General features: G+C 36.1%; 1 protein-coding gene across 11 annotated transcripts in view; it reads left to right on the forward strand.

The window, feature by feature from the left end:
* Positions 1-11,510, forward strand: part of Tenm3 (teneurin transmembrane protein 3) — a 2,430,710-nt gene that overhangs the window by 532,675 nt on the left and 1,886,525 nt on the right. The window lies entirely within an intron of this gene.

The raw sequence follows: 11,510 nt of genomic DNA on the forward strand, positions 1-11,510 counted from the left end.
AAGAGAGACTACTTTAAAGCAGTAAGAAATAACAATATTTTTATTCAAAGACACTTGAAGCTTGTTTTCATCCTTAGCTGCCTGGGGTGCTGAGTTTGCTGAGCTTGTCTGCAGACACCTAAAGTTTTCATCAATGAGAATCCTGAAGCCTAGGAAAAAGAATACATAAGAGAAGAGAGATAACTGCTCTTATTAGGCCTCTTCAGCCATCTGGTATAGAATTTTTTTTTTTTAATTTTTATGAAAGAAACATTTGTTTGTGAGACTGCCTCTGACTTTTGTCATCCATCTTTACTGGAAGGCTGATTCTTGAGACCACTAGGTGGCAGTGTAGTCACACACTTATGGTTATTCATGTGCCTGCTTCTAAATAGGACTTCAGGCTTCAGTGTTTCTAAGCACCTCTTGCATCCTAATACATATGTCTTATTATTCAAAGGGCAAGCATATCTGAACTTAAATGATTTACTCTGTACATCAAGCTCTGTAAAATATCCACTTATGTTTGCTTTTATTTTCAATGAAAACACTTGAGCAAATTTTCAAAAGAATATTATACGCACCGTGTACTTCTTCAACTAATTATAATTTTATTTAAAATGCTCAACATAAAAACACTTTATGACAACATGCAAAATAAAAACCATGAGATGCTATCGTTTAAAAATGTATTCTAAAGTCACAAAAATAAGCTTCAATTCTGTCTCTTGAAAATTTGTTTTAAAGGAGGAAACTAGCATTTATAATTATAATTTAAATCCTGAAGTACGATCAAGGACATTGCTGTGTGAATTATCCGATGTATTCATTTCAAATATTTTCTGCAATAGATGTACCAGAACTAATTATGTTTAGAAGAATGCACTTTACATGATTGTACTGTTACTATGATTTGGAACAATTCAGGTAGATCATTCTAGAGCCTTCTTTAGAAATAGCTGAGTTTCTTAGGAACTGAGTTAGTCTCTTGGATTCCTAGAGAATGTTCTGTAAAGAACATTGTAGCATTTCATTTCATAAATTTTTGGCAGACTTCCATGTTCCAGGCTGTCTTTATCACCTTCTTTAACACACCAAAGTGCAGTATTTGCAATTCAGAGGGGAAAAAAAATCAATAAAATTATTTCCTGTTTCTCATCTCTTTCCTTGTTCTAAAATAAAATAAAATAAATTCAGGGCCTGGTAGGTAAACATGGGATCTGACAATGTTTCTGCATTTTCCAAATCTAAACTGTTTAATTAATCTGACTACCTGTGCAGTCTTATTCTGATACTTTGTAGAGAAACTGATCTGGAGACACTAGTGGAAAGACACATTGCTCCTCCAGTTACACAAGCAAGAGCAAAGAACAGATCTTCCAGTTTCTTTTTTAAGAGTGACCTCAAATCTGCCGCCTTTTCCTTGTCACTTACATACCTCATTACCATGGAATTCTGCCATTCTGTGGGATCTGGCGATGTATTCTGTCCTGTTTCCTCTGAAACTCCCTTGGATGGAAGGAGTATAGAAAAAAGACAGTGGAAAAGCTAGATACTATTTATTTGGGGCACACTAGAATATTTTTTAGACTACAGTTAGGTAAACAGTGGAAGGCTACTCAAGTTTTATAATGGGGTAAAAGAATGTGCTAAACCTAGAAAAATACACTTTTTCCTGAATCTCTCTTCAAAGCATCAATTTTCAAGGATTCATAAGTCTCTGATTTCCTTTTCATCTCTTCTAGTTTGTGTGTTTTCTTATACATTTCCTTTTCTTTACAGGTGGGGAGTGGGAATATGGATAGAAAAGATGCATCAACATATCCATAGGAAGTTTTCTTTGGTGTTCAGGGGCCCCCGGCTTCCTCTATGCTCACAGTGCCCCCTGGTGGCTCTGTGAAATATGCTCTGAAATCTAAGGCTCTATGGCTAATGTACATTATGACCTGTTTTAATCCTTTTTGATCTGATTACTTTGGATATAGGCTTCATGAGAACATCTTTTATATTTGTATGAATAATCAGATTAATTTATAAGCTTTTTCATCAAGCACTCTTAGGCATATCATGGACCAGAGAAAACGTGGGAGAGGCAAGAGTCTCTGGCAAACATTGTTCCACTCTATCGGCACCCACCCAGCTACCATCTGGGTTGCAGGGGATTAGACATGGTCACTTTGGTTCTTACTTTTTTGTGAAGTTCTTACTGGACTTGTAAGGCTATTAAAAAAAATAAAATAAAAAGCAATGCATAAACCAGGATGTATAATTTATTCCAAGAGAACAATTTAGGTCTTGGGGTATTCTAGCATGCAACATAGAGGAACACATAGATTTTCTTTTATCTCCATATTTCATTACTCTGGTCATTTAAATTTAATGCCCAAACAATTGACTTTTGAATATTTAAATTCCCCCAAATTGAATGACATGACCACCCTCTCGCTTGTCACATTTTGGCTTTTCCTAAAGACTTTCATTATTTATCTACATTGATTGGATGGCCTTTGCCATCTATTTGCTAGGCTTTAAAAGATTTAAATCTTCCATAGGCGTAATCTGGCTGCATTCTTCCCCAAATTAATTAGTATTATTGGTCTCCTGTCATTTATTTATGAATTGTGCTTCCTTTACTTTTGCACCTGTTCAAACTAACTTCAAGCCTGTGTTGTACCAATAAAATATATAAAGATTGGTCTTTACTAAACAACCTAAAGAAAAATGCACTATTTTTTGTAACCCAAATTTAATGTATTTTTATCATTTATATCAAGATAGAATGTTTGCTTTATGGCCATTGAGAATATTTTTAGCACTAATTACTACGTAAAAACATACAGAAAAAAGTTTCTGAGTACATTAATGCAATATAAAGTTGATTAAGATGAAAGTAATTTTCTATTTTTTTCTGGCTAAAAACAAAAGAAAGCTTTTTCATAGCTTTGAACAGCCTTAATTGTCTCAGTTTGCTTCAGGGTTTCACAGTACCAAAATTATCACTGAACTACTTTAAATTCTCCAATTTTAAAAGGAGAAATGATAAAGGTATATTTGTTGGGACCTAAAATAAGTATAGTTAGAATACTGAAAATATAAATACTGTGATTCCTTCATGTAGGAAATCAGAAATTGGAAGTGCAATAAGTCTAAAGAGATTTGTAAAGGTGTCTGGGAGAAGTGTGGATGCATGAATTTCTAAATAGTTTTCCAGAAATTACTAAGTCAGTGACTTTTTGCTGTGCTCTTGGTATGGAGGTGCATTTTTACTAATCGTGAAATTTAACTTTGAGATCCACCTGTGTCTCTAGAACCATGTCTTTATCTTCCAGAATGTGGTACAGATTTCAAATTAATGAAGAACATCACATCTCTTTAAATAAGGCTGTTTTTTTAATGAAATGCTTATATCCAAGTGTACTTGTGAATCACTAATTCTATTCACTTATAGAAATGCAAAATTAAAATATTTGTTTCTTTTGCACATGATGCTGTTAAAACATTGCTGCTACAGTGAAATCTGCGCTTCAGGAGCCTGCAACACATGGTCAACCTTTATCATAGACCCAGTGAGCAAGGCATTATATCAAGTACACAGTAACCCATGTATAAAACATAAAATAGCATGAATATTTTGCTGAGTTCTAGCTTGAGATACCATATGCTGCCAAATACTAGGTAAAGTTTCTGTTTCTAGGTGTAAAATTTTGTCTCTAAGTGTTTAGCTCATCAAACTCTGAGACTCTTTCCTTCCATTGTTCATTTTTCCCATTCTTCTTTTCTTTTATCCCCCACCCAAGGCTAGACCTCTTAAACTCTGATGTGTTAAAGAGTTAATACTACCACACCAGGATAGGCTTTTTTTTATAATAATTTATTAACGTAGTTCATGGTTAAGAACTGTGGACATGGAATAAGACCATTTTGATGGGGCTTAAAGGAAAATTCAATTGCCAGAACCTACTGACCCAGAGAGCATAGGACAGCTTTTAGCAGAACAAAACTGGGAGTACCTCGTCCTCAGGGGATGGTGTGGTATTATTAATAATAATGGAGAAAAAAAGGGACCTACTTTGGACTCTTTCTATCTGTTTTACAAGATTCCTGTTGATTAGAATAAGAACAAATGCACTACATGATTGACAGCAAGTCTGGGAAACCCAAAGATTCATTTCTGCCTCACTTCTGCATCCCCTCCATTACCTCTAGTTTCAAGATGACCTTATTGGACTCCTTATACTGTCTTTAATTCTGGCCCAGGATTATTCAAATTTACCTTAATTTAATGTTACTTGTGATTATTTTCAAAGAAAGGGGAAGATCAATCACAGATCTTAAAAAACATATTAATATATTTAGATATGTGTTTGCATTAGCCATATTTTATATCAAGTGCAATGAAGCACAATGAATTTAAATGACTCAACCAATAGCACTCAGCCAGAACCAATGCTTCTTGTTCCTCTGCACAGTTATTTCCAAAGCACAAAGGTGACTTGTCAATATAAGACTATGTCTTATTCATTTATGATTCATCTGTCTGGATTACCTGTACTAGGAACTCCTCAGCTCAGAAAGTTGCAACATTTCATTCACTACACTGCATAACGGTGACCTTAGGGAATTCAAGTTCACTTGCTAGAATTATAGCACATACATTTTAGATACTGGTGAAATACTCCTATAAGTATTCATTCTACTTTATGTTTGGGATCAGTTTATTCATCAAATACTATGTACTGTTTAGCAAGCAAGAATAATACTAAGAAATAGCTCCTTGAGAGTGTGTGGTAGGGGAAAGGAAGGATCAACTATAGTAATTTATTGTCTCTATTAGTTCTACTCAAGATTTCCAAAGCATAAAAAGTCTAGCTAAAACTAAGCAAAAACAGAGAAACAAGGCTGGCACAGTGGTACATGCCTGTAATCCCAGGGCCTCAGGAGGCTGAGGCAGGAAGATCCTGAGTCAAAGCCAACAGTGAGGCACTAAACAACTCAATAAAGACCCTGAGTTGTTGTCTAAATAAAGTACAAAATGGGACTGGGGATGTGGCTCAGTGGATGGGTGCCCCTGAGTTCAATCCCTGGTATCTAACAAAACAAAAACAGAAACACTGCAACTCTGATAGTATCTTCCTGAAGATCTTCAAACTGGAAGCAAAGTACAATTTAACTTTTGCCAAGTTGTATTTTCAGAGATTTTTTTCCCCTAAACTTTTGCAGGCATTTTTATCTTATTTTATTACATAATGAGCATTGTTTAGTCTCAAGGTTAATTGGTGACTTTGTATAATATTTGTGTTAGTTTCCCTAACCCTATTTACTGCAAAAATCTGTTAAGTGGATGAAGACAAGGGTGCACCAACAATGAGCAGATGAAATGTATTGTTTATGGAAATAAATCAACAATTGGATAACAAATTTTAAAATTTCTCAAAAAAAATTACACTTTTTGAAAGGCATGAAAAAAGATGCTTCCTCTTAAAACAAACCTTGAGTCAGATAATGGGTCATTCTTGCTCTGATAGAAACCTTCAGCTTAGGACTCTAAAGCCTTTATGGTATTGTCTTGTGTTTCTGGACCATACAGAGACTTTTCCTGACTGAATCTCTGGATGATTTTCTGGAGTCGGGAGGTAGGAATCAGACAAGGAAAAGTAACCCAGAGCTGCAAATGGTTAAAGACAAGAAAAGCCCCCCCATCCCCCCCCCCACCCCCCCCATCCCCCCCACCCCCCCTCCCCCCCCTCACCCCCACCCCCGGGAATTCAGTCCTTTAACTCCAATCCAAAGACTGAAAGTTGTATCTGGGAACTTCGGGGCACGTTTCTCCATTTCACCCTTAAATGCAGCATGCTCACTTCAGTCTAAGGAGGCATGGAATTTTTTCTTATAGTGTTATGGTGCTTACCCACAAAGAACCAGAGTACCAAGTAAGTTCCAATATCTTAGGTATTTTCGGGAAACGTCCAGTATTGTCTCTGTTAGTCATGGTTAATGCTCATATGACTTGGAAGATTAAACATTTATCATTATCTTGTTTAATGAATTTTTTATCTTGTGTGAGAATATGGCATATTTACATAAGAAAAACAGATAAAATACATATTTATTTGCATTATGTTATGTTACTCTCTTCAGTATTATTTGGTGATCAGAAATAATCCAGTTACTTTCTAAAGCATCTGATAAATTAATGTCATTTTCATTTTAGACAAATCTAATTCAATAAAATTTACATTATATGCGCCCACCTTGTCAAGTACTAAAGTAAATATATTTTTTCACAAAAAATATTATTTCTTCACCTCTACCTATGGTGTCCACTGATACACACATAATTAGTCTAGCATAAGAATTTCAAGGGTGACAAAATGTCATTTATATAATAAATGTTACTTTCCTATTCAGTTTCACGGATTTCTTATCAATAATTTAGAAAGAATTAATAATATATTTATAGCACATGCTAGAAGTAGGATAAAATTATTTATAAATGCTTAATAAATGTTTGATAATGCTTTTGCCATCCATGTTATAAATGATAAATAGGTGACTATAGATACCTTGTTAAAAATTAATGTCCAGTGGTTATGGTTATTCTGTAACGGCTTGAAAAAAGTTATTAAAAGAGTGAATTAACATCTTGCGTACATTCTATAAACCAATTATGGCAAAATATGTAAGCTTTGAAGTAGTTTGTAGGAATTGTTGGGTTATTATAGCTAATGATATTTATTCAGTTGTAGTAATTTACTGTGCATAATACCAAGTACACTGAGATTCTGTTTCTCTTAGACCTAAATTCCAGATCAATCTTTGCCAAACTTTGATTGGCTATGTCCTCGGACATCACAATTTCAAGAAAATTGCTTGTAAGTCATTTATTTTCAGATATAAACTTGAAATTGCAGTTTTAGTTAAGGAGGAAATAGATTATAGTGTATAACTGCAGTTTCCTAACGTTTTTATTTCAGAATCATCATCTCCTATTGATCTTTGATGAGAAATGTGGAGTTCCGAGGAAGAGGGGGGCCTCATACAGATTTAGGGAATCAACTCTAGGCAATCATTAGGATGACACATATGTCATTCAGTTCTCACTTGCATTCCAGAAAACAAGTGGAGCTAAGTTAGGGGGCTAGCGTAAATAATGTGGAGAAGCAGCCCCTGAACAATCCAAATTGCTTATAAGTATAATAACATCTGTGAGCATGTGCGTGATGCTTCATAAAACTCATCCCATCACTTTTGTTAAAACTGTATCGTTATCTGCATCCACATCTGATAAAGTTATATTCTTACTTAACTTTCTCCATGGCCCCCTGTTATTTTCAGAATGTTTAAGCTAATTTGCATTTTAATACCATTAGGGTGCTAGGACTCCAGATGAAAGTTTCAATTTAGGGATCAAAGGTACATCAGAGAGAAAGGGAAAAAAAGGGGGAGAGGAAATCTCATCAAAATGGAGGAACGATCAGTAGTGTAGACAAAGAGGTTTGAGGAGGAGGAAGAAGGGACAGGGAAAGTGAAGGACAGTGGAATGAAACTAACTGAACTTTCATATGTGTGTGCCTGCATGTGTCACAGTGGTCCTGGCTTAGGGTGTATTTACAGAACACTAATTTTAAAAAGAAATAAACTGTAAATGGATTGAAGTGGGATCAGTGGAGGGAGGAACTGGGAATGGGGGGAATGCTGGAGATTATATTTTGAAGTCAATTTTGTTCAGTGCTTTTGCGATTATTTCAGGGTATATTCTGTTGTTGTATGTCACTGAAAAGAATTTTAAAAAGATAAAAATGAGGATGAATGCTTTCATATTTAAAAAAAAGATATACAAAATACAAAGAGTGAGGAGATAGGTCCCAATGCAAATATATTTAGAGAGAAAGAGATGCCTTGGGAGTCCTCGTGGCTCAACTCAGGAGGAAGAGTAGGTCTGCCACCCCCTCAATTCAAGTCTACTGCAAGAGGCTTTAAAGGGACCACTTTGGAGGATGTGCTGTGTCCACTTACCTGGTTTAAAGATGAAAGGTCATAACCATTGGCCTAACCGAGTGCAGAATAAGGAGGAGTCACTGGATCCATCATCATGTCAAAGGTCTATGAATTCTGGGGGAAAATGTGAAGCCATCAAAAGGAAAGTTTATTGGGTTATTCTAAAAGGACCTTTCTGAAAGAATGTTGGACAAAGAGTAAGTGGCTCCTAAAAGAGTCTGTGTGAGGGGCAGGAGGAGCCAAATATGAGTGATGCAGGAAGCTTTCCTGAAAGAGGTAGCTTTAGACAGCTACAGACATTCATTTCCATTCACCCTGTGAACTCAGGATTTAGGTAACAAAGAATACTACTGTATCTTGCAGGGGGAAGTGCTGTGGGAAATTATTAATGTACACTTTCTATCCACAGTGCTGCATTGACAATGCACAAAGAAAGAAAGATGTAAACCCAGCCTCAGCGCTGTTAGGTTTATTAGAGTAATAAGAACAATTCAAAAACTTAATAGCTATATAGAAATGGACTTAGGGTCGGGACGTAGCTCAGTGATAGAGCATTTGCTTAGCATGGTTAAGGCCTGAAGTTCCATCCTCAGTACTGCAAAAATATAAATACATATTATATAGAAATAGATGTAAGTGTAGAATGATAAAAAAAATATTTTAAAAAATGATGTAACTGGAGAGCATTTAAAGGATTAGAACCAGGTAAGGAAGAGGAACTTTTCCATAGACAAAAAGAAGTAGATAATAAATATTGATGGAGAAGATAAAGATTTAACGTGGAAAAGTAAAATATTCAAGGAAGGACATTATATGCTGCACAGATTAACCCAGGTTATGAGAAAATGAGTCATTTGTGAAATGCAAATCAGATATGCTTTTTTGATGCAAAAGCTGAGAGGACTAACATATAAGAAATTTAAGAGATTCCAGAGTGAACTAAAAACTGTAAAAGATAAGCGATGGCTTTCATCTCCCCTGTATCCACATGTCATGGATCATCTGAGCTATTTATTTCATACATACACCAAAATGCCTTTGTTCATTAATAGTATTTAAATTTCTGTCTCTTTAATTAATCATAAGCTTTTTGAGAGTAGAAACTTGCTGCAATTCGTTGCCTGATCAGAAGGCACCAAGCATTGAGCTGAGTACCTAGCAGGCATTCGGTAATTATTTGTGGATTTCAGGATTAGTCACAACATCAGGCAAAGACAGTTACTTCTGCTTCTTTACTTAGCTGTATTGGAGGCAGTTGCAGTAATTTATTCAGGCAGGTCAGGCCAGGACTCTGGCAGACCATGAAAATGGAAATGAAGAGACTGACTTGAGAAATATGGAGAAAAGCATCAGGAGAATTTAGTGACAGACTGGATAGAATATGACAGATATTCAGGTGCCATTTTGGAAAATGCCAAAAGCATTGTTGAGGGCAAAATCACCTAAGCAGATGCCCTTATGCAATCAGGCAATGCCATGGAAGATCTAGTTATCACAGAAGGCTTTTTCTCTGTCTCCTTCCTGGCTTGCAAATACTGTCAAGCTACATTAGCACCAAAAGGAGTTAGATTGCAATGACCTTTACTAATCCACCACATTTATGTTTGTACTTTTCTAGCAATAAAGGTAACATTACAGTTATTAATGTCAGCATTTTCTTTGGAAACAGTGGTGAACTCATTAAGAACACTGCCAGGTGTTGCCAACCCCAGGTGTGAACCTAGTGGTTAGTGAGATGTAAATAACTCTTTATGGAAAATTTGCAGTCTAACGAATTTGCAAGCCTCACACAAAGCCAAACTAGCTTCCTGCGATTAGCTTCATTACTCCACTAGCTGCTTTTGTGCAGGTCAAAGAAAAAAGTGGCATATGCCCCTCCTTTTAGCATATAAATCAGATTAGTATCTACCTCATTGCCCACTGTTTCCAAGGAGAGCTGTCAGCCTTTCCACAAAAACTATGAAAAGATCCACACTGGAGTGCATCTCAGGTCTCTGGTATGATTTCCTTCCCTTTCTCGGAGAGGCATGCTGTTAGCAGTGATGTTCTGTCCGACTACAAAGATACAGCTTCTATATTACTTGCTATTTAGGAGAATGTCATCTGCTGGTGGAGGTAAAGAGGAACAATACTTTTGGGTTCTTCTTCAACAGCTGCTCGGTGGTTAGCAGCTGTTTCAAGGTCCCTTTCCTGGTTTAGATGCTGTTTTTCATTTCTCTTCCTATAATCTCTGAAACAAATGTCAACATGATTAGGATACCAAATAAGAAAGAGACACACACACACAGAGTGAGAGAGAGAGAGAGAGACAGACAGACAGACAGACAGACAGACAGACTAAGAGAGGGAGATAAGCATTTGGGGATCTTCAAGTCCAGATGAGGAAATCTGCTACTTGACTGTTTTGTTAGTACTTGATACAGTCTTTAAATGTGAGCAGACACTTGAAGCACTTGAAAGGTTTATGTATTCCCATGAATGTCACCATAACAGTAAGGACAAAGGAAATGTCTTTATGTGCCGTGACAGCAGTATTAACTATGTGATAATCTAGAAACATATTTGATCAATGTAGTTTACACATGATAACTTTTAAAACTGCCATTTTTACCTTTTTGCTTTAGCCTGAATTGACTGCATATTTTTACATAATTGATGCCCCTTTAACTCATACAGGTACGAAAGGATGATTTCAGTGAAATAGGGTAGTATTGTGGAATTTAGCCACCTTGCTAAAAGGTGTTAGACAAGGTATTTAACCTCTCAGGAAAAACAGAGGCAATAATTCCAACCTAGTGAGTAATAAATGAAACATTATGTTATTTATCTATCAGTTCATATTAAGTAGATTATGTGTTCATAAATTCTGGTGTCCTACTGTTTCAAGAAAATAGCAATCAATGTAACAGTGTGCTTATTTTGGGTCTTCAGTAAATACACTTCATTTAAGATAATTATGTTGTTGTTGATATTCATCTGTAAATATCCATCATGCCAAGTGTATTACTTGCCCAATATTCTCACCTTCAACAATAGTCTCAGAAATCACTCACATTTAGGAAGAAGGCTAACTCTGCACCACACAGGAGTGTCCTGCTGCCATAACATCAGGACACACCATAAGCCCTATGAAAAGTGTTTAGCAAAGGAGAAATAAGATGAACTTAGAATATGTGTCTACAGGGGCTAGGCTTGTGGCTCAGGGGTAGAGTGCTCACCTAGCACGTCCAAGGCCCTGAGTTTGATCCTCATCACCATGTAAAAATAAATAAAATAAAGGTATTGTGTCCAACAACAACTAAAAATTAAAATATTAAAAAATTAAAAAGAATATGTGTCTACCAAGCTCTGCCCAGTAGACTCAGTGAAACATTTCACAGTGTTGTATCATTTTGGATCTGAATTTCCCCCATGGCCTATGTTTTACAGGAAGGGTGATACCATTGGGAAGTGGTGGAACCTTTAAGAAATGTGGTCAAGTGGAGAGTCTTTAGGCCTTTTGTACCTCCAAGGAGGATAGTGGGATCCCAGCT

This window comes from Ictidomys tridecemlineatus, chromosome 14, assembly GCF_052094955.1.
Source record: "Ictidomys tridecemlineatus isolate mIctTri1 chromosome 14, mIctTri1.hap1, whole genome shotgun sequence".
NCBI classification, from domain to species: domain Eukaryota; kingdom Metazoa; phylum Chordata; class Mammalia; order Rodentia; family Sciuridae; genus Ictidomys; species Ictidomys tridecemlineatus.